Here is a 25,878-nt window from a genome sequence, read left to right on the forward strand (position 1 = left end):
GAATTGGTGGCAATGCAGTTATCATTAGCAATGCAGCGTGACTGTTGGGTAGAGACCTGCAAGTAAATTCTGCCAGGCTGATGTTCGGATGGCATCACTCATTGCACAAAAACCTGTTTCCGTCTTCCTCTAGTCCATTCAAATGTGTTTTTCTTTAACTTCTTCGAACCTGCTATGATATCTGTATGCTTTCCTTGGTATTGAATGACTGGGTTAAATATTTGGCAACTATTTCATTCATATATGCATAGATGTTGATTTCACCCTTAGAAAACTATCCTTTAACAACATCTGAGGATAGTTGAACACTGAGGATAAACACAGGATAGAATGCCACGGACAATACTGCCTTAAGGGCACAGAAATCTAACCCAGTCAGGAGTGTTTAGGAGGCCCTAAAGCCCCTTGCAGACAAGCTTGCAGTGGAAACAATCCGAGTGAAGTATTTTGCTTTTAGTGTACATTTGTCTTTCCTTTAGAGATTAATACTAAGAGATATTTTCATAGGCTTTAAAAGAAAAGTTAAATCCATTCTCAGTTGTACCTATCAATAAACATTTGTTTATCTTTTTGTCATTATAGCCCATATGCTTCTAGAATGTGCCAAATCATGCTATGAGAGAGAATAGGAGCTTGGGCAGCAAAAGGACTTATGCTTGCAAAGAGCAACGTCACCTGCAGAAGTGTCAAGCAGATAGCTTTAAAAAAATATGCCAAAGGCTGAGAGTAACTATGTTACCACAGCAAACAGGCTGAAGAACAGGAGAACTGAGGCTGGAGTGGGTCATCTAAGGTCCCTGACTCCAAGCTGTGAATCATGCTTTGGATGAATGTATACACTCTCCAGAGAGCCAGGTGTGTTCTTTCTTCACTGGAGGATGGGCAGAAGTAGCAGAGTAGCACCCTGGGGCTGTGGAAATCGCTAGTTTTCTTGTGTGTTTAAAACTTGGGGGCAGGAAGTTCCTAGGCTCCTTCCTTAAGATCTAGACTTTGATTGTGGTTGTGAGATTGAAGTCTACAGCCGGGATCTCCTGCATGGCTGAGGTCCTGGCCACCCGTCCTCATTAACAACGCAATAAAGTGGAGGAGACACGTCTGCTATTTATCAAACACACAGCTGGGACTTGAGAGATACACAGCTGTAACTAGAGAGACAAGTTTGAGGGGAGTCCTGTGAGAGTAATGATTATGTAAATGTATGTTATTTTCCAGAATACAACTTTTAAAATTTTCCAAAAGACCTTTTAAAAGGAAAATATCACAGAGTGGAACTGAATGTGTACATCCTCAATTTAAAAAAGTGCATTTTCAACAAATAAAGTATACTCTGTATTAAGAAACACATTCTGATAACTAAAGTAAAACACTATTTTTCAGCAAGGTACCATTGGCTCACACCTATATTTCTATTTACTCAGAAGGTTGAGATATGAGGTTCATGGTTTGAAGCCAGCCCAGGCAGGGAAGTCTATGAGCCTCTTATTTCTAGTTATCTCTCATCTCCAGCAAAAATGGAACTGTGACTCAAATGGTAAAACACTAGCTTTGAGAAAAATAGCCCCATCAGGGACAGCACCCTGAGTTCAAGCCCCAGGACGAACTCTCTCTCTCTCTCTCTCTCTCTCTCTCTCTCTCTCTCTCTCTCTCTCTCTCTCTCTCTCTCTCTCTCTCTCACTGTCTAGAGACTGCTGCATGGAGAAAGATCTGAATTAAAGTTGAGCTCAGGAAATCAATGGAAGAACATCTCTGTGGGGTATGAGGAGAAAGATGAATGGAACTTGCAAGGGCCACAGGTCTACAAGAAGGGAGGGAGGGGGAGGTAAGCATCAGAAATTTCACAAATTTCTAAGTTCTGGAGATGTGTCAGTCAAGGAACAGTCCCTGAGAGAATTCACATAGTTCAAAACCAACAAACAATCTTTGTACAGTGGGGAAGAAAGAGGAGCTGATAGTTATTAAGTAAAGCAAAAGCATTTGTGGGAATCAACAGCACACAAAACTCACGGAGGTCCTCTTTGGGCGTGATAATTTTACATCATGGGGGCCCCAGCCATGGGCTAGAGAGGGAGGAGGGGGCTGGTGTGTCAGAGTCTCCCTGGAACAGAGAGCCATGGTTCCGGAGTCCCACACCTGTTGCTGTCATAGGGATTGTCCAACCTAGAGGACTTGGAGGCAGCAGTAGGCCACACATTTGGAGATGAGGAGAGATGGGGATCCCTTCCCTAAGTGGATACCATTGGTAAGGTGCAGTTACTGTATATCTATGGCTGATCATACTGTTTTAGTAATGACTCACACTCATGGAACACCAGGTATTGCTTTTCAAATATTAATTTAGAGATAACTAAAAAGGTGTGTTTCCAGCCTTTAGTAGAGAGACTGGCCACAAGACACTAGATTGCTGAGTGGAGTTTGCAGAACTGAACCATTTCCTTTGGTCATCACTGCTGCTAATTCTCTGATTTGGTTAAGCTAGATTCTGATAGGAATACTTGCCTTGGGCTTTGTATGATTTGGGTTTGGCTCACCTGCTCATTTCAAACCCTGTCAGAAGTGTCAGTGTCTTCATATAGAGATGATGAGGATGGAGGGATCTGGTGGAAGAAGGCAGTGTCTCCTGTCTAGCTTGCTGTGGCCTCTGGCATTGTCCAATAACCCAACACCAGCTGTGTTCCTCTGTGTATTTGCAATCTGCTCTCATGTTTCTGAGCTTGGCTGCAAAGTTGTATTTTGGCTCTTAGGAGCCTGCTTGTCATCCACCAATGACAATATGGTTGACCAGTTGGCTGAAGCCCTTCAGTAGATTCTGTAGGGGAAATTCCTGGGCATGACAGTTTAGAAGAGGGGCTGAAGAGCTTCTGAGATGAGGCCTTGGATGAGGGGCTTTAGTGGAAGATGGTGAGACATAGCCAGCACAGGTAAAGGTGAGACAGAGGCCACTTTTTTCAGGGAGTGGTCCAGGTCCCGGGGATCAAGGGCTGGAAAATGAAGCCATGCTTCTCCAAAGTGGGCACTGTGTGCAGAAAGAAGTTAAGCTAAATGATGAGCCACCTTTTCGGTGTTGGTCACAGGCATGGAAATAGGCAAGAGGGTGTCAGTCTGTGAGATCTTCCCCAGCTTGCTGAGAACTGACAGTGTGTGGCTCTGCCTCTCTGCATACATAAATGAGAGACTTGAAAGCAATAATGTCTGCACTGGGTGCCATTAGACGGAGACCTTGGGAGCACAGCAGACCTGTTTTAACATCTTGTTTTATCTGAGGCCCAGTATTTGTCTTTCTGGCTCAAGTCCAAGTACCTGGCTGGCAGGGACCCAAATCCACCCCAGAGCTTCTTGTAGAACTCCAGAAACTCCCAAGGGAGAATAGACACATGTCTTCCACCTGTGCTCAGTTCTGTGATTAAAGTATGAATTTATATGCTTTAAAATATCTACCTGAAACAATATGAGAAGTGTTTTTCCACTCAAACCAGCTCTTTGGATGGTATTTAAAGCAGTTAGTGCTCATTTGAGGAAGAATTTGCACATAGTACAATGCAATATTGTGTGTCCTGATCATCAGACATTTATATTTGACGAGGAAGTTTGTAAGTTTTGGAGCAACTTTTCAAGGGTATCGTTTGCCCAATGCAAAGGGTGACATTATCCTATTCAGGGCTCTTCCAGCCCTGCATCTTCACAACAGGCATTACCTCAGGCCCTGAGCTTGGGTGGCTGCTCCTGTGTGAGCTGGAGAATTCCCACCCAACACTAACTCAGACATCAATTCTGAGGCATGAAGGCTATACCATCTACTACCACTTTCTAGAATCTTCTTTTCCTATTTACTCTTTTCTTTTTCTATTCACTTATCTTCCTGGTATCAAGAAACTACCTGGCTACCCTTGGCTTTCCATCGACTTTACAGCTTAGTAATCACACAGTGACAGTCTGGAGTAGATAGAGGCTCTCATGGTCAATGGTAAGCTGGGCAGACTAGCAAGCCTGGTATTCTGGGCTGAGAAAGGAGCCATGAAGGCAGCTGAGAGATCCCACCGACACAGTTGTTCCGGGGTCATATTCCTTCTTCTGGCTCCAGGTTTGTGCTCTATAACATAACCAGCATTCCTTGAGAGGTTAAACTGGACATTCTGGATAGGTGGGCTTCATGTAGTGCTATGCAAGGCTGTTTGCTTGGCAGAGCTGGTGAGAAGATGGGACACAGGAGCTGGGCATGGTCACTTGAGGCTCAGTGACAAGGCTGTGCAGACAGGTGAAGTGGTCAGGTTGGTGTACAGCCTGCTTGCTGGATGAATGATGATGGCACCTGGAGATCTGCAGCGTGAATGGCATGCCGAGCAATCCCACGGTGGTGTTTGGATGTATTTCCTGTTCATAAAGTACAGCCACCTGTTTTCTTCTTTTGTTTCACAAGGAAAAGCCTTTTTTATTTTTATACAAACCTATTAAGAAACATCAAAATGATTCTTGGGCATTAGGCAGCTGTTAAAATGTTTTGACGGGTTCAAAATAATTAAGTCAGAAACATATGGATTCCATTTTTCTTAAACTTAGTGCGTGGATGTTTAAAGAAAAAGATTTCCCCAGGAAAATACAATTTGACCTTTTTGGGTTTTTTTTGGTGGTGGTGGGGTATTAGTTATTAGAAGCACTAATGTAGACATGCAAATCAAAGTAAGGTGTGGTGGGTATGGGAGTCTGCGGGTGTGGGTGTCTGCAGCCCACGATCAGTCAGCGCAGAAGCAGACCAGCACAGGCCACCCTTGGCTGGGTAGGTTAACTCATCCACTGTACCATTCAGAAACACCAACAGAAGCCATCAAGATAAAGCTTGCCTTCCAGGGAGCAGCAGCATGGCCCTGACTAGAAGTCTAACTCAGGTGGTGGTAATGCTGAAGAAGCCGTAACTAATACCATTCTGGAAAAATGGTGGAGGAACTGAAGCAAGGAAGCTCCAGGAAGATGGGCTTCCAAAGTCAGCATGCAAGTCTTCCTTGGTTGCCAACCTTGTTTGCTACCAACAGGAAGGGGTGCATCTGCCTGAGAGGGGAAACCTGACTGAACGTCACGGCTTTGCCCAGCTGTGCTGCAGAGGTTCAGATTGCAGGCTCATTGAGTAATCATCAGATCATAGGGGGACACCCATCATAGTTTCTCCTCCTGACCAGTCAGGTTTCCAAGTTGGTACTCTGGTTTACCTAACAGGCTCTTCTTGTTTTACTTCATGTGAGTTTGCCTTCTAGAATTCAGTTATGTATAGATAGGTGATTGACTGATGATAGATGGTTAGAGGGGTGAATGATGGATGGATAGATGATAGATATATAGATGATATGAATGAAGAGATGGTTGAGGATGAAAAGTAGGATAGGTAGGTGATGGATTGGTGGATTAGATAGCTGATAGGATGACTGATGGATGTTACACAGATGGAAGGATGGATAGGCAGGTTGATAACGAGTGAGTACACGCATACCTTGTGATACCCGCACGTGACCCTGAGGACACAGTCTAGCAAACCCACAGAGACGGATGTGTTGGCTGAGACCGTGACACCCACAGTGATGGCATGAAGTGGTTAGAGCATGGCCTGTTCACCTGGGCATGCCTGGGCATGGCTGTTCAGGGTGTCTGTGGACCCAGCCGACTGACGTTTTGCATTTTTATCAGTATGAGGGTTTAACCTGTGAGTTGGTATCAAATGGGTTTATAGGACTGTTTTTATTTCATACCTGGGCGCTGTTTGAACATTATTTGCTCATGTTCTTTACCACAGTGGCAGGATTACATAAAAAGGCAAACAGACCAAAGCCTCAATGGAGAAGTGGTCACCAGGGATGAGATGATGACGACAAAACCAGCCATTAGCCCTCACCTCTGCTCCACCTCTTCTCCCCAGTCACAACATCTGCAGGTTTGACCACAAAACCCACCAGTCGGTAGTCAATAAGAAGCCAGCTGCCTGAACGCTCCTGTGACTTTTATCTAAAGGAGTTCAGAGATGTCCCTGTGGGAAGTCCTTGGTGATAGGGCCTGCCATCTGTGAGCTGCTTCTTCAGCCATGGAAACTGCAGGCTCTGTATGAAATTTTGTGAGTGACATGAAAAACTTGAGTTAGGCTATAGGTTTGTGGGATGAGAACCTTCCAGAAGGTTCCCAGGGGCTATTGCTCCTAACCCACTTCCCCAGTCTTCATCAGTCTTCTGAAGCCATCTGTCTGCCTCTCTGCCTCCTCCCTCTGAGAGGCCCCATTACCTGGGACTGGAGATTTGGACACTTGTTTTAGTTTGAACTTAACTGAATGCCAGGTTTCAGAACAAGAGTGGGTGTATATTGTCTGTCTCATTCCCTGGCGCATGCCAGAAGTTCATGCACTTAATTTGTGTGACATTTCTACAAGCTAAAACATAAGTTGGAGAGGAAAAAATTGAAGAGTAGGAACAGGATCATGATAACTTCTTCAGAAAAACATAAAAGTGACTTGAGTTGGGCAGGAGGGGAGGCTAGCAGGTTCTTTTCAGGGACTGAGTTGTTGGCTGAACCCCGGCCAGCCAGGGAGCTGTGTAAGGATATCCATCCTTTGGCTCTGAGAAGCACGGGCTTGAGGGAAAACCTGACAACCTGCTGGCTTCAAGATGAGTAATCTCCAAGGGTGACTGACTTGTTCCCATGCCTAGAGATATAATACCTTATCCCACGGTGATGGTGATTGCCCCATTTAAAGGATTATTATTTCTTTAGAAAAGGGTAGAGCTAATAAGGATTTCTTACAAATATGCTGAAAAAATCAGCCTGTGTTTTGGAGCTTCAAGCAAACAGCTTTGAAGGGCTGTGGTGCTCCGTGCTATGCAGGCTGTTTGGGGCAGGGGTGGCACTCTGGCTCTCCTCCCCTGCAGCCTTTTCTGGTAGGTGCTGTTAACAGTACAGGGCTCTGGTGCTCAGGGAGAGGCACCCTGGAGCCCTTCTCTGTCTCCAGAAGAACTCATAGCAGAGGATCCTGTGGGTAGTGGGGCTCTGGGGGTGAGGAGGGTCCCCACAGGGTCTGTGAGGAGCTGGGATGGCACAGGTGAGGGTAGGACCATTCCAAGCCAGGGCCGTCCACAGAGGTACAAGTGGCAAATAAGTGGAGGGCCTGGGGTTGGACAGGGCAGGGCAGGCCCTGGGTTTAGTAGATACTCTTCTCTGTAGGGAAGTGAGCTTGTGGCGCCCTGTAAGTAGAATACTTTCCCTGCCATTTGCTCTTGGCCTGATGGGGAGAATGAGGATATTTGCAATCTCCTGAAGCAAGTGTTATCTCTGGGTCATTTCTGTCCTCTCTCTGGGATGGCTGTGCAAATACAAATAAGCTTCAGCTCAGCCAGGGCGAGCCAGCTGGCAGTGGGGAGGTTTGGGACTCCAGGGAAGAGGGACTGAGAAAGTAAGTAGCTGTGGCCAGGGTTCCGCTGCTGCAGCTACTCCCATAGAATGGTGTAGACGAGGCCGAAGCAAGGGACTTCTATTTCTTGTAGTCCCCGAGGGAGGCCGACAGTCTAAGGTCAAGTGTGGCAGGGCTCTCTTCCTTATTTGCAGTCAACCCCCTCCTTCTGTGTCTTCACACCCATTTGTGTGCAGGCAGAGAGAGCACTCTTCATCTTCTCTGCCAATCTCATCACCAGGGCTCCATCAGACCTCATCTGACCCGAATCCCCCCTCCCCTGCCCCACTGCACTGGGGATATAATCACCTAGTCCATAGTCACCCGAAGACCAGAGGACACAGCTGGATCCCCACAGTGACCTTCAGACAAGGCAGAGCTAAGACAAGTGCAGGAAGTGTGTGCAAGATGTTGTGTAGACCATCAGCAGAGATTTCCTGTGAGAGCACGAACTGGGCTCTAGAAACATCCGAGGGGGAGAGTGGACTGTTCCCCTGCCCGTGTGGCACTGAGTTCAGCAAGAAGGCCCCCCTCCCCCTCCTGTCTGTTTACCCTAATGCTATTGTCTGGGCCCATTGCACATGGCACAGAGGGCCAGATGGGTAGAGGCATGAATCTCCTTTGAGGCTTGCTCTACCACCTGAGCTGTGCCTCCAAAAGGGAGCCTCCTCTGTGACTCACACTGGGCTCTGGGCTGTGCTCACATGAGTGCTAGGGAATGAGGCTGCCTTACCAGAGTTGATGTGTAGAGGGCCAAGTCACAACCCGTGCGCATAGGTTTCGAGAACCAGTGCTTTCCAATGCTACTTTTCCCCCTGCAAGTTCTGAGCTCCTCACTGCAGACTCTGCCAGGAATGTGACCCTCGCCCCCAGCCCAGCCAAGCTCCTGGTGGTTTGCAGAAAACCAATGATCATGGCGGGGCAGAGGACGCCCGGTGCCCAGGCCTAGCTTCTGGGCTCCAGCAAGACCCCCTGAAGAGTGAGCACAGTGGGAGCGGGTCCTTGGCATTCCTCTAACCTTGCCCCTCTGCTTTGCGTTGAAGTATTGCTTTCTTGGGTCAGTCCTCTTTATACTGGCTGCTGAAGTCCATCCAGCATGTCCCCCAGTATCCACATATACGCAGTTGGCCACTCATGCAGCCAGGGCCTTCCTTTGTCCTTCTCTGCCCTGTCCTGCATCTAATTTGGAATCCATCCTTCCTAACATGTCTATCTGGCAGTCAGTTCTATAGCCTGTTCCTAGGATAGCAGTTGGAATTTCCTTGGCTCTTTCATTTGAAGCAGCTCATTTTTAAGAGATAGAACAGGGTAAAATTTAATTCCAAAGCACTTCAATAAATAACCTCATCCAATTTCCTGTTATTCCCCCTGGCAGTGACACTGTGTATACACCCCAGGGCAAAGTCAGAAATGCACACAAAGACCCCTGTTCTCTGTACTCATTTCTGCTTTTGTCTTTCTGGCCCCGACTTCTCCAGTGTCATGTCCTGTAATATCCAAAACTGACCTGTTCAACCAGTGTAATGAAAACTTCCAGAAGCTTGTAATTCTCACTTAATCAACCAAACAAAGAAGTCACATGGATGGCCCAGGAAGTTTGTCCTTTGGTGATGTCTGAACTGAAACAGGAAGAGAAGTCACTCGGCAGACCCTGGGAAGTGGCTGTGAAGTCACTGCCTGGGCTGCCAGGGTGAACATGGCTTTCTGTTAGCCATCTATCAAATAGGATACACCACGTGCCATTCCTGGTGGGGCTCTGCACCACCGATTGGTGAGAACCAATTGGATGAATAGATGGGATGTTATTCCTCAGAGCCTGCATCATCGAATTGCATGGTGGATACATTTCTGCTGGATGTCTGATATTGGGCCCTTCTGTACCCCAGGCCTGGTCTGAGTGGCTCTTGTGGTTGAGGAGGGCGTGATCCAGATTTGCACATGATCATATTGCTCCTGGGGACAGTGGATCAGCCATTAGAAGTTGCCCTTGGGTTGGCACTGGTAGACAGTGAATGAACAGGTGGCACTTTTCTGAAGGACAATATGGTGAAATGTTAAAAGAGCTTATTGAAAGCTATTGTTGGTCTTCCCAAAGTTACACTTCTGGTATTTAATACCAGATAAAGCATTGTGATACAGTTTGTAGGAAGATGTCATTTGTGCAGGCTATTTCTTACAAACATAGAGCAAAACAAATGTCCAATGCAAAGAATATCTATGCAAAGTAAATTTGCTCTAAGATTGTGTCCAGAGCAGGCATCACACGGCTAATCTAAATTTATCCAGCAGTACTAACCATCTGCTCTGGGCTGGGCTAAGGATACCTCAGTGAACTAGACCGACAAAACTGTACCCCAGGGGACTATGTTGACTCTTCTGGGAGAGAGCAAATAGAATCTCCATCTAGCTTAGAAGGACAGAAGCATGGTAGAGGGGCCTAGGCCAGGAAGAAGGACATGGCCAACTACAGGTGGAGGTGTGCGAGTGAGATCTGAGAGAAGACAGGGTGTGGGGAGCCGGATGGCGCCTGTTTCCTGCCTCGCTCCTTGTAACTTATTTGGTATGTGAGTGCGGGGCCTTTGCTCGTTACTGAGTATCAAGTTGCTCTTCAGTCTGTGCGCATGACGCAAAAGGGCGTGACCAATCCCGAGTCTCAAAACGGCCTTAGCAACAGAGCAGCCAATGGTAGAGAGCCCCATGTTCCTTGGGCTTATATAAGCAGTTGCATTTCCCCGCCCAGGGCCGCTCTGCTTCAGCTCTCCCTTCAATTAAGTTGCTCTTCAATAAAGCGTGATACAAGAAGGATCCTCGGGTGGTGTCCGTTCTTCCCTGCCGGTCAGGGGTGTCGGGCGCCGCAACAGGGGGCAAAGATGATCTGAGGGCCTCAGGGCTGCAGAAGGGGTGAGTTAGGAGGTCTGCATCTCTGGGGAAAACCAGAGGCCAATAGTCTAGAGGCCAGCCAGATAGCAGGAGTATGAACTGAAGCACAACAGGACTGCTTTGCAATCCACCCTGACTTACCTGGAAAGAGGCTAATGATGGATGCATCAGATGGAAGCAGGCAATAGTATAGTTTTAGTTTAAAAAAAAAACTGTTCATCAATTTTAGTTAAAAAAAATGTCTGTCGCCCCATTTGTGAAGTAAATGGCAAGTCTTAGAAAAAAATCATATTAAGTGAAGTAAGCCAGACTCAAAGGAACATAGGCTCAATGGTTTCCCTCATTTGTCATAATCAGTAGAAACCTTGGGATCTCCTGGCGGAGATTTTCTATAGAACAAAACCTAGATACATAAGGCCATATAGTATGATGCTAAATGAAAGGACCTCCAGGATATAGAAACAGAAGCCATATAATGAGGGATTGTTGTCCTTAATATGCTATGTTATCTCTCATCTCTTTTGCTGTCCCTTGGTTATCTCATATTGTTACAGTATCTCACTTTGTTATCTGATATATTGTATATATTTGTATTTGGTTATTTGAAATCAGATAGGGAAGGGGGTAAAACAAAATGAGGGGCGGGGGTGGGGGGAGGGAAATGGGGACCAAGACATGAGAAAGGGTATCAATGTATATGAATTAATGCACCTTCTATCTGGTGAATATAATGTAACCCTTCTATTAATTATAATAAAATATATGAAAAAACCCCCCAAAACAAAAACAAAACCACAGGAAAAGGGGGGAGGGGCAGCCTAGTATCTAACACATAGCAGTTGTTCAGTAATTGCTCACTGACCTGCTGAATGAGTAAGTTTGTGAATGAACAGGTAAAAAAAAGCAAACATGTTTTCGATCTTATGAAGTTGAGTATGTATGAAATGGGTGCATAAAAATACAATGTTACTCAAGAACAATTCTCTTGATAATCCAAAAAGATATATTTTATGATTAATAAATAATCTGTATCGGGAAAAAAAATGCCTGCCATTTCCACAGGCCGACATTTCCCTGGGGTGAATCTGAGGAGCACCCTTGGTGGGGCCCCTGCGTGTTGTCATGGTACCTAGGACAGATGTGGAGAGGCTCTTCCATACACCTAACACACCACCCCACACAGCTGTCACCATCCCCTGCCTTCCCCCACCATCGAGGAAAGCTGCCAGGGGACCAGGCTTCAGGAATGGAACATTCTAGATGAAGGCTCAACCCAAGATGAAACAGGATTTCAACCAAGACTGTCAAATTTAGTTGTTAAAAAGGTTTCCCAAACTGTGCTTACTTCCCTGTGTTGGTAAGTGTTTCTGGAGATGGGGACACAGATGGTGATGGTCTTTGATGCTGTGGGGTCTGTGATGTATTTAGGTCATTACTCTACCCTGATACTCATTAATTTCTCCTTTAAAGTCCTACCAGTGTCACTGTAAGAAACATATTTGCTTCTTGAAGTTACATATATTCTTGGAATTGAAGGAAATTATTATATCATTAAGGTAGTCCATGTCCTTTCTGAAGCAGAAGATAGAAGAAAACAGCTTACTGGTATATTTTAGTCTCTAGCTTGTAGCTAGGAAATCTGATACAGAAAGAAATTGAATTATTTCTCAAAAATTCCAGTGTCTGTCAAGGCCTCCTGCAGGAACAGCCTGACTCAGTTAATTCGCAGCTCTCGTTCAGGATTCTTGTGTAGAAACATATCTGTGGCTAACTACACAATGGCTTGGATTTGGAAGATCTTTAAAGGCAGGACTGATGTGGGAATATCCGAAACCAGTGGCCTGGACTTTGCTCCAATTTGAATATGACTCAGAAAGGCAAATGTCACCCACCTAGCCCAGTGGGCACAGACATTTATTCAGCCATTTCCACTATTTAAGTATCATACTCCAGTGATGTCCAGAACAGATTTTTTTATTAAGAATGTTATAAAGAGAAGAAAGATGCTCTTTTTCATGTTACATCTCCCCTAAAATCTCCATATTCTGTATCCGGGCATTTTATTTCTTGTAGATCCTCATTCAGCGTAAAAGAAGTGAATGCATGGAAAAAATTGCCTTCATCTTCCAAGGAAAATTCTTTTGAATGGTTTGAAAAGCATCCAATAGCTCCACTAGAGTTAGAACAGCTTGAGAACTCCAGGAGTTTTATTCACACAGTATATCCTGAGCGGTTTCTCCATGAAACCCTTGGAAGAGCTCTGGCAGGGTGTGATGATATATTGGCCAGCCCCTGTAGGCAGGAGGCTTTGTGCCTGCCAGACGGGTGGCAAAGCAGCCCTGTGGTAGGTGTTGAGTGGGCCCATAGACAGTGCCCACAGTGGGAAGGAGAAAGCCCAGCTCAGGGACAATGAAATCTGGTGGCATTTTGGAATAGACCTCAATTGATGCCCCAATTCAGTGACTTGAACCTTGAACTCAAAGAATAACACAATCTCTCTCTCCCTCTCTCAGCTCAGGGAAGGGCATTTTCCCTTCACCTTTTTGCTCAAAACTTGGCTCTGCCAGTTGAGCTGCATCTCTGCTACCAGATTTTTGCTGGTTTATTCAAGGTAAGAGTCTCACAGACTTTCTTGCCCAGGCTGGTATGGTACTGGGATCTCAGACTTTAGCCTCCTGAGTAGCTAGGATTATAAGCATGTGCACCAGGCATGGGGCTAAGTTTTATCTTTTTAATTTCTCTCAGTTGATATCAAATGAGTCACTCCTCCTTTTTACCTCTGTTCCATAGGAGCCAAACCTCTGGTTTCAGTAAAGCTGACCTCTTCCTCTCCTTCAAAACCATGGAGTGTTTGTCTTTTCTCATACTCTTTCTCAAGGGCTAAGGGCCCTTCTTCCTCCTTCCTCCTTGACCAATATTAAGATCTCTGCTGTCATTGTTCATGTAATTGATCATCTAGAAAATCTTGATGCTCTAGAAGGGAAAATGGTGGCTTGGTTTGTGGTTCGCTGTCTGGCTGAATATGAGTTGGCCAAGTCACCAGGGTGTGAGACAGGACACAGGGACAAGTGAGGTGGCACCCGTGCCTGTGGTGGTTTATTTGCATGTCTTAGGGCTGCCGTTGTGAAGACAATGTGCACAACTCATTCAAGGATGGAAGAGGGAACTCACTTCTAGATTCCCAGCATGGAAAAAGGAACAAACCAGAATAAGGGTGCATAGTGAAAAGGCTCACCAGGATTCTCAGACGCTGTCCTCAGCCCTAATGCTCTCCTGATACTTCCTTCGGAATCAGAGGACGGCCCACTTTAGGTTAGGTGGGTGTCACTGAAGAGGACCTAGTAAAGTGTAACTGTAGCTTAGGACCAGTTTATTTGCTCAGTGAAAATGCGGGGCTCATTTGGTTGTGATGGTGGGTTTTAGTTGAGGCCCCCTATTCCATTCTACTTCTGCGTGTCACTGGAACCACGTGGTTGGACCCTTGTCGGCTCTCTCTGCTACAGATCACAAAATGAAGTGGTCCCATCAACTTCAGAACAAAGGGATTTCCCATTCATTACCACAATGAGGCCCGGGAAGGGGTTATCCCTGAAGACAGGTATAGCTATTGTTGGCTGATGGCTCGCAAAAGGTGGAGAGGGACTGCGGTGATGGCCGGTCTCCTTCCAGGCTGGGTTATTTATTCACTGGAGCAACTTCAGCAGTCTGCACCTGGCCCCTGGCCACATGAACTTCTTCCTGCCAGAGGAGCGCAGAGTGCGGCTGGAGAGCTTTCTTTGGATGGGATCCATCCTGAGCAGGCTCCCTTGGCTCATGAACCATCACCTGCTTTCAGCACCACTAATGGCACGAGACCCGGACCATTTTTCTGTGGCTAGTTTGCTACTCTGAGCATACCTAGTTTCCCTTTTCTTTCCATCAGTCTCTAGGCTGTCTCCCAAACCCTCTCAAGTCTGCCTCGCTTGTGATACCCAGATGAAAATTCCTTGTGTATCTTCTTGGTAGCCTTCCCAGAAGAACAGATGCTTCTCACAGACCTGCACCCTGAAGCCATGGTGGAGAGGCAGACCACACCCCTGCCTGGCTTGCTGTCCTGCCAGTGCTTCCCAAGGCAGGGTGCTCCTCACATGGAAAGTCCTCCCTCCTCCAGGGAGGACAGCCTTCTCTACCTACCAAAGCCCTGTTCACCTCCCAATACTGCATCCCATTCTACCAGATCATCACCTGTTTCCTATCAACACTGGCCCTTACTGACATTCTCCTCCTGTCCTTAGGCCAGCGCTGTCCTCCTTTGTAGCTGTGTTTCCTTCTATGCTCATCCCTGTTCATTAACACTTATAGACGCATTAGAGATTAGTTAGCTGTGCCCCGGGAAGACACAGCGATTGATGGCTAGTTTCCAGAAGTAAGAGGATGGCCAGAAGATGCTTTAAATGAAGGTAAATGTCATATTAAATACAATTATTCTTCACTTGCCTGCATGAAGGCTGGGCATGATATGCTCTTTTCATTTTTCTCAATATGGCTTTTCTCCAGGGTACAACATTCTTGTTTGCTGATACCGTCTTTAATTTAAAGGATAATAAATGGCCCTATTCACTTTACAAAAAGAACAGGAAATCTTCTGGATGGATTAAGTGTCATTCTTTGAGATTCTGTGGGTTATTTATACAAGGAGAGGGATGCAGTAGGGCCTGCTCTGGGGCCAGCATTTCTACAGTTCAGAGTGATTATAGTTTAGATCTACTGGACAGAAAGCTTTTTCTTTGGCATGAGTCAGTGGGTATCGGTGAGCTCTTTCCATGCACTGGAAGATGCAGGAACATTCCATCCTGTGACTCAGTGTGCCTCCTATGTGAGCGAGCACACAGCTTCAGGACCTTTCCTGTAGGAAGAAGGCTAGGAGAAGCAGCAGCATGCCTCAAAGTAGACTCGAGGAAAACCAAACCTAGTCAGACTCACATGTCCATGCCTACTGGCATCCACGAAGGGTCGGAGCGTTTCTGCTTCACTCTGGGTCTGGGGTGAACTGAGGAGTTTGTATTCTCTAGTGAGCTGGTTCTCTAATGATGCTGTGGCTGCTGGGCTGGGGCATACCCCAATGACCTAAGTTGGCTCCTGTCGGCTTTGAATACTTCCTTCTGCCACAGAAACCCATTTGTGGCCAGTCTAGCAGACGTGTGAAGTGCTGGGTGGAGCTGGTAAGAGGGGAGGCCACTGAATTCCAGATTCCCTTCTGATGCAGTCTTTTTATGATGATGATTTCTTTGACTTCCTCTTTTGTGTTCTCATGCTTTAGACCTGTCACTGCTCTGGACATGGCTGATAAAATTCAAGGGTGAGTATGCATTTGGGGTATCGTCAGGGACAAGGGGTCAAGAGGTGGCAGGTAGGGTCCATTCCTTCCTCTCACTGTTGAGACTGGAAGCCATTGAAAGGAAGAATGATAGCTCGCTGCCACAAGCTCAATGCCCAGTATACCAGCACTGGGCCGACTGAAAGATAGTTAGGTCTTGAAAGTTCCACCCTCATGAATAGATTTGTGGGCATTGCTGTAGGATGTTCTTGCCATTCTGAAAGTGAGTTGTCACAGAGGCAAGTTTGGCCCTTCTTCTTTGCTCTTGCTCTTGGCTCTCTTGCCTTCTGTTGGGGGATGATGCAAGATGGAGACCTTGTGAGATACTGCTACACGCGCTGGCTTCCAGGCCATTGAAGACACTGGGAGCCACCTTAAGTTTCTGTTCATTATAAACGACTACTTTGGATATTTACTTAATGAAGAAGAAAAAGACCAAGCCACTCTATTGTCTGTGTGTAAGAGAGACTCTAAATCTAGTGTTCTTTTGTGGATGTGTCACAGGGTCTAACTCTGGAAGAACTGTGAGGAAATGGAGAAGGCTCCAAAGGGAAATTCCATACCACATCTTTTGGTAGAATTATAGAGCTATGTTGAAGACCATTGGTCAGGGCAAGTCTTTTGTGTGAGTGCCGAATCCTGTAACCCCGTGTGGCTTGATCAAGTGGTCATTGTGCTCTGGATGGGTGCTAGTTGACCTCATGGACTGGAGGCCATTCTGGTTAAGAGCATTTCTTTCTTTTATAGAGCAGCGATGGCTCCTGTGGTCATAAAACAGGAGCCATGCACAGTGCCAAGGTTCAGTCTGCTCCATCGGCTGAAACCTAAGGTTGTCACTGTCCCAACCAGCTCAGATCTGCAGGCTGTGTTGGCAGACGTGAAAGCAGAAAACACCTACCTCCTGACCCCACTTCATAGCTTCCTCAGCTGCTTGGGGCCTCCTAGTCACAGAGAACCCAAAGCTACACAAACAGGGAAGACAGACTGCACCGCCTCCGCCTCGGTCTGATTGCAGAAACCTCTTTATTCTATAAAACATCATAATGTGGGGTGCTGGGTGTCAGCTCTGTATTTTACAACCCAGCAGAGCAACTCTAATCTCTCCTTCATCCTCTGCCATCAAGAGGCCTGAAAATGACTGTGGTGCTCCTCTCAAATACCGTGGAAAACACCCCACACTCTTGCACCTGCAAGTGTGCAGTTTGGGTTCATCAACCATCTCAGCTTTCTCTTAGGCACATGGCTGAGTTAGGGTAAGTCCCTTTGGAGGTAGAATTATAGAAGGAGGCAGAGAATTAAGTCCCTGCTCTTCATTAAACAGAAATTTTGCTCTGAGACATTAGTTATTTTGGAACAGCCAAGTATCTATAGCAGCTAAGAGTTCTCTGGCCTGCGGAAGGACTAACATTCCTTAGTTGTGGTCACTATGTCAGGGTGGTCTCTGCATGAACAGACGAGCTTTGACGCATCAGGGGACTAAGCACGATGGGAGAAAGATGGAAGTGCCATGTTTTTCCACCCTGTATCTTCCAGTTCTTTCTCTCCTAACCTTTTCCATGTGCCCTCTAACTTTTCTCTTTCCTAAGTTCTATGTTGAGCGTTAAGCCTGTCTCTCATTCTGGGGAAAGGCGTGGCTGTCAGTTCCCTGGGTACCTGCTTTCCTGAACGGAGACAGACATTCTCAAAGATTGCTTCTAAATTGCAGGGTCTATTTTCAGAAGAACATAGCCTGTTGCTAGATGCATTCAACTTCAACTTATTGCAAGTGTCTAACCTATAGAAATGGGTGTGATACAAAACAAAATGCAAATTGCTAGTCAACAGCAAGTACCAGATATTGGGGGAAGACAACATCTAATTCTGCATTTTTAGACAGGCTGTGGGTGTAAGTGTCAAGATTACAAAATTGCAGCCACCTCGGGTTGTGATGTTGGCTCTAAATCTTTGTGCCTGCTTGAACAGTTCAGCAAAGAGAAGTCAGATAATAAGGATTCACATTTACAACCACTCAAAAAGTCAAAAGATCCCAATGAGTCTGGTTTTGTTTTTAAAATCCATTACTGAAGAATGACTCCAGGAGAGACGTTTTCCACCAGGAATCTGTTTGCTCTTGGGGTCAATCCAGCCCTAGCCTTGACCCACTCTTGCTGTTTTTTCCCTGTTACCAGGCAACTTAGATTGGATATAAATGCCCAAGACCCAGGGTGTTTAACCTATCAGGTTCCCTCCTTCCGGGTCTGGAGTTAACTCACTGTTTCCAACTACTGTTGTAGTTACACAGGCAATAGAAGACCGGCAGGAATGACATCGCTTGCCCGACCCTGCTTCATCACTGTTAGGTCCACCGGGAAGAAATGACTTCTTCCCTTGGCTCTCTCCCTGGTACCCTGGAAATCCCGGCCCAGCACCTGTAACCCTGACAACTGGCATGCCTGGGGGCAGTGGGAGGTCCCCACTGAGGCATTTCCCCATCCTCTGAGGTCACATCTGCTTCTGTGGCACACCCCTCCCCTATATAATCTCTCACTTCCCACTATAAGCTCTCCTGCTCCCCCCGACTCCATCTTGGACAGCACGAGGTCTCCTCTTTCTTCACACAATAAACCCTCTTCTGGAGTTTCCTTTGGGCAGACCTTACATTTGGTACTGTGACTCGGATGGGGGAGAGAGTCAGAAGTCGCTGGATCCCCTCTGTTTCTCCAGGGTCAATATGCCCTCGGCCTCCTCACCCCCTCACCTTCGAACCAGAGAAAGAAAACTCCACTCCCAGACCTCTGCCTTTCCCGCTGCTGGCGGGGCATTCACTACAATGTTTCCTGTTTGCACCTGGTGAGTGACTCCTGCCTGCAGGCCTTTCTTGGTCTAGTTTCACCCACCCCTACCTAGGTCTCTCTTGGTGTGTCTAGTGTAAGACCAGGACCCCCAATCTGCTCTGGTGAGACTGGATCCCCCTTCCCCCACCTTCTACTTTCCTGCTCTACATCCTTATTGACTCCACCCTAGTGTTCTCACTGACTCCACCCCCTGACCTTACAATCACCTCCTTTCCTTCTGCCCTCCACCTCCCCCTTCTCCCCTTCTTTGCTGCCTGGACAGCAAATTCCCAGGATGTTTTAGAAGCCACATGTTAAAGGTGACACTGTGTCCACCCATCTAGACTCCTGCCTCACATCAGCTGATTAGATTTAAGGGGATGAGAAAAATCTCCCTGCTACACTGCTGGGATATAGCAATCTTCAGTCACAGTAACAGTTATAACTCCACTCCTGAGTTGTGGAGGTTCCCTGGAGATGTCTAAAACCCTTTACATCTATCCATTTTTCCCCCAATACATAAATGCCCACGTAAAGTTTAATTTATAAGCTGGACACAATACAAGATTAGTGGCTAACACTTGGTAATCTTACCTACTCAGGAGGTTGAGATCTGAGTATGGCAGCTCAAAGCCAGCCTGGGCACTAAAGTCCATGAGACTCTTATCTCCAATTAACCACCAGAAAACCGGAAGTGGCGCTGTGGCTCAAGGGGTAGGGCAGTAGCTTTGAGCTGAAGAGCTCAGGGACAGCGCCCAGGCCCAGAGTTCAAGCCCCATGACCCACAAAACAAAACAAAACAAAAGCCAACATAAGATGAGCAATAGCTACTGATAATAAAATAAGACAATAATAACAGTGCATTATAATAGGAGTCGAGACTTAATGTGCTTAGTCTGCTCGGAAGAGTCAAGGCAAATATGAATATTTTCAGGCTGCTGGTAATCAAATCCACAGAAAGTGGACCATACGATGGGGCCTACTGTAAAGCATCGACTATCTACGAAGTGTCTGCTTTGTGCCAGTCAGTGTGGTAAGAATCTTCCAGGGATCAGAAGTGTGGCCTAGTGGCCCAGCATGCATAAAGACCTGGGTCTAATTCATTGGTACCACGTACATAGAGAAAGTCAGAAGTGGTGCTGTGGCTCAAGTAGTAGAGCTCTATCCTTGAGAAAACCCAAGGCCAGCGCCCAGATCCTGAGTTCAAACCCCAGGAGTGGCAAACAAAAAAAATCTTTCATTATCACAATGAATCTACATAATATCACCTCCTGAGTAGATGTTTGTATGATTATTTCATCTTAAAGATTGAGAAATCAATGCATGGAGTAGATCAAAGTCACAATTGGTGAACTGGATTAAAATTGTCCCCAATTATTCACTTTCTCCTCTGTAAGAAGACTCTGTGACTCCCTCTATTGCAGAGTGACCTGCAGTGCTTCCCTGTGGAAGAAAGGCACATCTCTGCACAGCAGAATTACCTGGGGCTTGGTTTGGTCAGTAGAATGGGTAACTTGTATCATAGCTGAGCAGATAGTTTAAGGACTACTGTTAATCTGATATTCTCCTTTCCTCCTTGATTCTGGAATATTCCAGCTAAGACTGGCCCTTCAGCCTGGTTCCTTGACTTAAGATATAGTGGGTAGAGTCTCAGCTAACCAGCAAAGGTATATAGATTTGGAGAGTCTTGGACTTTTGTTAAAAGCCATTGACATGCTGAGCTGTTATGACTGTACCCAAATCAATAATAACAGAAACAACAACGACAACAGTCTGTTGTGGTTAGACCTTGGTGTCAATGCAGGTAGTGAGGGACTAGAGCTGAGTTGTTAGCCTCAAAACAACACCACCTGCCAGGCTCAACGCTGCACTCCTGCCCATCCTTCCTGGAGGAGAGTGTCATTGAACAACTCAGTTTTCATCCTTAGTAGGAAAAAGAAATATCTAGCAGTTTAAAGAAGAAACAACCTCAGAATCAGAATTTAAGCTTCGTGTATAGAGTTCCTCCTCTTACATTGTGTATGGTACTCTCAGATTGCCTTGTATAACAGTTCTTGGCAAGAACATGGGTCTACTTTACCTACATGAGCTTGCTGCTTCTTTTTGTGAAGTCTTTATCAGAACTCACATCTCTGTGACCAGGAATTAGACTGATTGTGAATGATACCTGAAATCGACTGACTTGAAGATCGTGGGAACCATGCGGCTCTAAGCAGTCTCACAGATGAGATGTGGCATGTCAGCAGCCAGAGGAAGTGGCCTTAGGTGCAACTTGAGGACCTATGATACATCTCTACAAACTTGGCTTAAAGAGCCATGTGGCTAAAGTTCATATCTTGTAAATAAGAAGGTTCACTGGTGCTCTTATTGGACAAAACTGAGATTTGAAAAGCTGTTTGAACATGTGCACTGAGCAAAATCATTCCCTGATGACTTGTGAAAACACCTATTGAGCTCAGTAACAAATAAATGAACATTTACAATTGATTGGAGTGATGGTTAGGTCAAGGGTATGGTGGTCCCTGTCTTGGAGATGATTCTGTCCTTTAGTAGAGGCTGTGGACTTTGCTATTAATTAATATATGTAAATATGAATTCCTGTACCCTGACAGGAAATTCAGGACACTAGCATTAGCTGCAATCATGGTGAGCCTTTCTTTGTCTTAAATCTTAAGTATTTATGGAAATAATTATTTACCACTCTTCAAAATATCCCAAATGACTATGTGCTCTTGTGCTCTATCCTCCATCACTATAGAAGACCCCCCCCAACTTAATTGCCAACTTAATTGCCAATTCTCCTGTTACTACAATTACCCAATTTAATAATTCTATAAAACTCTGGAGTGAACCAATTCTCTTTAGATCCTTAAATAACAATTAGAATAAAGTAAAGAAACAACAGATGTAATTTCCTTAAATTATACACATAACTCATTAAATTTAAGCACTGGAGTCTATTGAGTTGTGATGAGTTGAAAAGTGTGATTTGCAGAGTGTCATCCTTTTAAAGTTGATAATAATGAGTATCTATCTTCCTCTTGTTCCTTCTCTCCCTTCCCTTCACTCTCTCCCCTCTCTGGGCCATTTTCCTCATTCCTCAGATGAGTTCAGTTAGAGACAGTGGGAAGGAGAGGCACTGCTCCCACCCTCCAGACCTGTGCCTTCCCATCTGTCTGTGTCCACGAGGATCCTTGACACTGACCCCTTGCTGGCTGCAGTTTTCTAGCTGGGAAACTCAGTGAATGAGGTGAGGATTCTACAAGAGTATATTCAATTACTTTTCATCTCCAGTGAGTCCTTCTATTGCATCTTACACAGCTACTTCCACATTTTTTAAAAATCCTACAAAGTTGAGATGGTTTTCAAGAAGAACATGAGCAATTAAAGACTCTTCAGATCTTGAAGGAAACAATCTAGGCAGACCATATAGACTAAATGAAAATGTGGGTTGCACAAAGCCCCACATTGCTTACCCATGTTTCAGAAATAGGAGGTGAGAAAGCAAAATCATTTCTTAAAATGCAACTTGAGACCAAATGCACAATTTTACTAAAGTTGCTCTTCTTAACATATCCTAGTTTAAAGGGATGCACCAATTATTTTGGAAAATGCAACTGAACAACTAAGGACGTGAGTGTACTTTGTTGCACCCTTAGCCATACAGGAAATAAGCAAGTCATGGTTTAGTAAATCATTACTGTATCGGTGAGTATGGGACTTACCAGAGCTAAAGATTATTGATGGAGACATTTCCTATCTTAGTTTATTTACACAAATATGGAACTACTAGAGCTAAAGACTAATTTTGCATTTATTTGCATTCCCTGCCCTTTAGAAATTGTGAGAGAAAATGAACTTTATACAATTCACAGATGCACTGCTTTTGGAATCTAACCTATCTTCATTCTTTGTGTGGCTGTCTTTTAAGGAATCCCCCCTTCCCTTCTGGTAACATGGATGGAAGCAGCAGAGAGCAGCTGCTTTCTTTAGCTCTAACAATGCTATGTGTATCACTTCTCTCTCCTTCAGACCACCATGCTTATCAATTAAATCACAAATAAATGAGTCAAAGCTATCAGGAACTACAAATTTTAAAAGTAAGCACTACAATCCTTTGCCCATGTTTTCAGTAGATCACTCGGCCACTCACTCACCAGAGACTGACAATGACTAAGAAAAGTATGGATACACACAGCTTTCACCCCATCTCAGCCCTCTGCATACATTATATCCTTAGAAAACAACAGCTTGCTCATGGATGGAAAGCTCAGTGAGGGAGAAACCAGGAAAGAAAACCAGAACCAACTCAACCTTCTCATATACAAGTACATCCTCAACAGAGGGAGACTCAGAGGGGCCACTCCAGAAGCTCTGGCAGCAGTGGCTGCACTGAGCTTTACGATTCAAGCGGCACCCTGTCACACCTACATGCCACTCTTACAGGCTTGCTCCTTAAAAATGGGGTTGCTCCCTTTTTCACCCAGAGAGGAGGAGAGCAAGGCAGAGGCCAGCTGCTGACAAGGTAAGGCACACAGACTCTACTTACCTACCAGATGAACTTGAGTGACCACCAGATTTCCTTCCTGCAGTTTCTTCCTCAGGCAAATGGAAAGAACTCTTCTCAATTTCCTATGCCCACAACACAGCCACTTTGCTCGGTCCTTGGCTTGATCTCACCGTGGGATCTCATCTCTCAGACACTCTCTTCTTGCCCTGCACACTGGCTAGCTCTGCCTAGCATCCTGTCAAGTCTAGACTGAAAGGGAATGGTTTCTCCGCCCTCTTGGATCTGGGGATCCTTTGGCAGGGTTTGGTTGGTTGATCCCTCTGAGAAGCACAGTGCCACAGAGCCTTCCTGCCAGCTGTGCTTCATACAAAGTTAAAGGAGTGAGGAGGTGCTCTCATGAGCCAGACTCCAGGACTGCCTGAAACTAGACCGTGTGTGTGTGTGTGTGTGTGTGTGTGTGTGTGTGTGTGTGTGATTCCACCCTTTCTCTTCCCAGCGATGAGATTTTTTTTTTCTCCATTCTTGGTCCAGCTGGGATATTTTGCTGTTTTCCAGTTCTTGGTTTTGAATAATGACTGATTTTCAAACTTCTAAACCTCTTCACAGAATCCCGCAGATAGTCACACACTCACATTCTGCAGGGCTCAGGAATCGGATCATTTCCTCATAGACCATCCTTAGCTTCCCAAATCCAGGCTTCCAGGCGGTGGACAGGCGGCAGACCAGCGCCTGTGCTCTGGCCTTGGTGCTGAACCGAGAGCCTGCTCGGGAACCATCCCTACGACCCACGGGAAACTTTCCCCGCATTAGAGGAGAGCCTGGCTGGGGCTAAGTGCTCTCCTGCGGGTCTCGGGCAGTGAGCTGGGCACAAGGACCCCTCCCAGGGCACAGGACAGGCGTCTTTCTCTTCCTGGAGCCACGAAAGTTTTGCCCAATGTTTTCCCAGGAGCCGGAGCCAGTTTCCCTCCCCACCTCGGTCACCATGGAGACTAGGGAGCTCTTTTGTTTTTTTGTTTTTGTTTTTTCTTTTTCTTTCTCCAGGCAAAATGGGTGACGCTTGGCTGAGACCACAGCGAGCCCCTTGCCTTTCCCAGCAAGGGGCTATCTCCATTGCCCATCTTCCAGGGAAAGGGGGACTAAGAGGCCAGGGCCCGGAGCTGGCAGGGCTGCGAGGGGCTTTGCGCACCGTCCCTGTGGGCTCCCTGAACGCTGGTGAGACTTGAGCCCGGAGCAATCCGGAGACACTTTACATCTGTTCCAGGTCCCCAAGTCTGGAGGAGCACTTCCCCTTCCTGGTGGGGGTGTGGAGGTGTGGGGGAGGAGGGGCTGGAGGAGAAATTCTTGGGGAAATGCTGGGATTTGGTTTCTCTACTAACCTCCTCCCAGGTCTGTGTGGGCTGCTGTTGAAGATGCGTTTTTCCCCCTGAGATTCCCCCTCTCCACAGGAGACAGACCTGTGAATCCACAGGTCTCACGAGGCTTGGCTAACACTAAGATTGTGTCAGCTGCACGCCAATCCAGGCTTCCCACCTTGGTGCCAATGAAAACCGTACCCAAGAGAAAGCCAAGCCAGCAGATGCATCCAGCCTGGAGATCGCGTCCCCCGCCCGCTTCCCTCTGGGGAGCCAGGCTCGGAGGCTCCGGCTTCGTCCCGGGTGCCTGCCTTTCGCCTGGTCTGTGTCTCCGCACCTCTCACTTTCCCTCTGCCCGTTCTCCTCTCCTCTCCGCTTTATTCCAAGGCCGAGCCAGCACCCAGCCTCGCCCAGCCACCGCGGGCTTGGCACTCCCCGAGTCCGCGGCCGGCCGCCCCTGCCCGGCGGTGGGCGCCCCTCGCGATCGTGGACAAGATGTCCGTGGCTGCTGACGGTCTCTGAGCGCCCGGGCAGCGGGTCGCCCCCTCCCCGGCTCGGGGCGCCCCCTCCCCTGCTCCCTGGCCACTTTTCAGTTGTTAAGGGAAACCCCGTGAAATAATTTCCCTTTCTGTTATGTAACCGGCGCCTGCTGGCCCCGGGTGGACGCGGGCATCGGGCGCCGACCCACGCGCGCTGGGCCGGGGAGTGGAGCGCCCGGGGCGCGCGCGGCGAGGCCGGGCCCGGCCGGCGGGCGCCCGCTTACCTGGCGTCGGGCCGGGGGTTCACTCCATAGTCACCTCCTCTCTCCACCGCGCGACGGCCGGCCGATGGCGGGCGGACAGCCGAGCAGACCCGGAGGGGAGCGGACGCCCAACCCAACCGGCAGCCGAGGGTCAGATTTCCCGCGGGCTCCGGGGGGCGGTGGGCGCCCCCATCCTGCGCCTGGGGGCCGCGACCCCCGCCTCCGCCCGCCCACCTCCGGGGCCGGGGTCGAAGCCGGGGCGCAGGGGCGTGCGCCCGGGCAGAGCGCGGGGGGCGGCCCGCGGGGGAGCCGGGGCGGCTGGGGAGCGCGCGAGCGGCCGGGGGTCAAGAAAGAACAATCCCGGGTGAGGAGCGAAGTGGCGGAGCGCGCAGGGAGACGTCATGAAAGCCGCAGATTCAGTGAAAGCCACTGGATTCCGGGCGAAGGGCTGAGCCGCGGTCGGCGCGCGCCGAGGAGCGCGGAGCCGGGATAAGCGCGTGCGCAGCGCCGCGCGCTGGACAGCCGGGGCGGCGCAGGGGCTGGAGAGAGGAGGGAGCGGGGAGGAGCGGGCACCAGGAGTCGCCCCTCCCTCCGCCCCCAGCTTCGCTGTCCTCTCCGCTCCAGGCGGGGTGGGGGTGGGGGTTGGTTTAGTCTCCCGTCACTAAATAAGTGGAGACGCTGCCCGGAGAGGCAGAGGGCAGCCGAGATTCAGGGGTGGCCACTGGGCTGGACCTCAAGTTGGCCCTCCCATTGTTATGGGATGGGGAGGGGAAGGGCCCAGCCTTTGCCCCCCACTCCCCCACTGGCCAGA

The 25,878-nt window shown here is 47.5% G+C and overlaps 1 protein-coding gene across 2 annotated transcripts in view; it reads right to left on the reverse strand.

Annotated features, from left to right (window-relative positions):
• The window catches only part of Kcnj6 (potassium inwardly rectifying channel subfamily J member 6), a 193,922-nt gene extending 168,431 nt beyond the window's left edge, over positions 1–25,491 (reverse strand). The window contains exon 1 of one of the 2 annotated variants that reach the window (XM_090349303.1): positions 25,089–25,488. The gene's annotated coding sequence lies outside the window, so the exon portion shown is untranslated. Of the gene's footprint in view, positions 1–25,088 lie in introns of both variants that reach the window. The other variant, XM_090349305.1, reaches the window with a different exon arrangement.
• Between the last annotated feature and the right edge of the window lie 387 nt (positions 25,492–25,878).

Source organism: Megascapheus bottae, chromosome 1, assembly GCF_031878675.1.
Source record: "Megascapheus bottae isolate mThoBot1 chromosome 1, mThoBot2.hap1, whole genome shotgun sequence".
In the NCBI taxonomy this organism is placed as follows: Eukaryota; Metazoa; Chordata; class Mammalia; order Rodentia; family Geomyidae; genus Megascapheus; species Megascapheus bottae.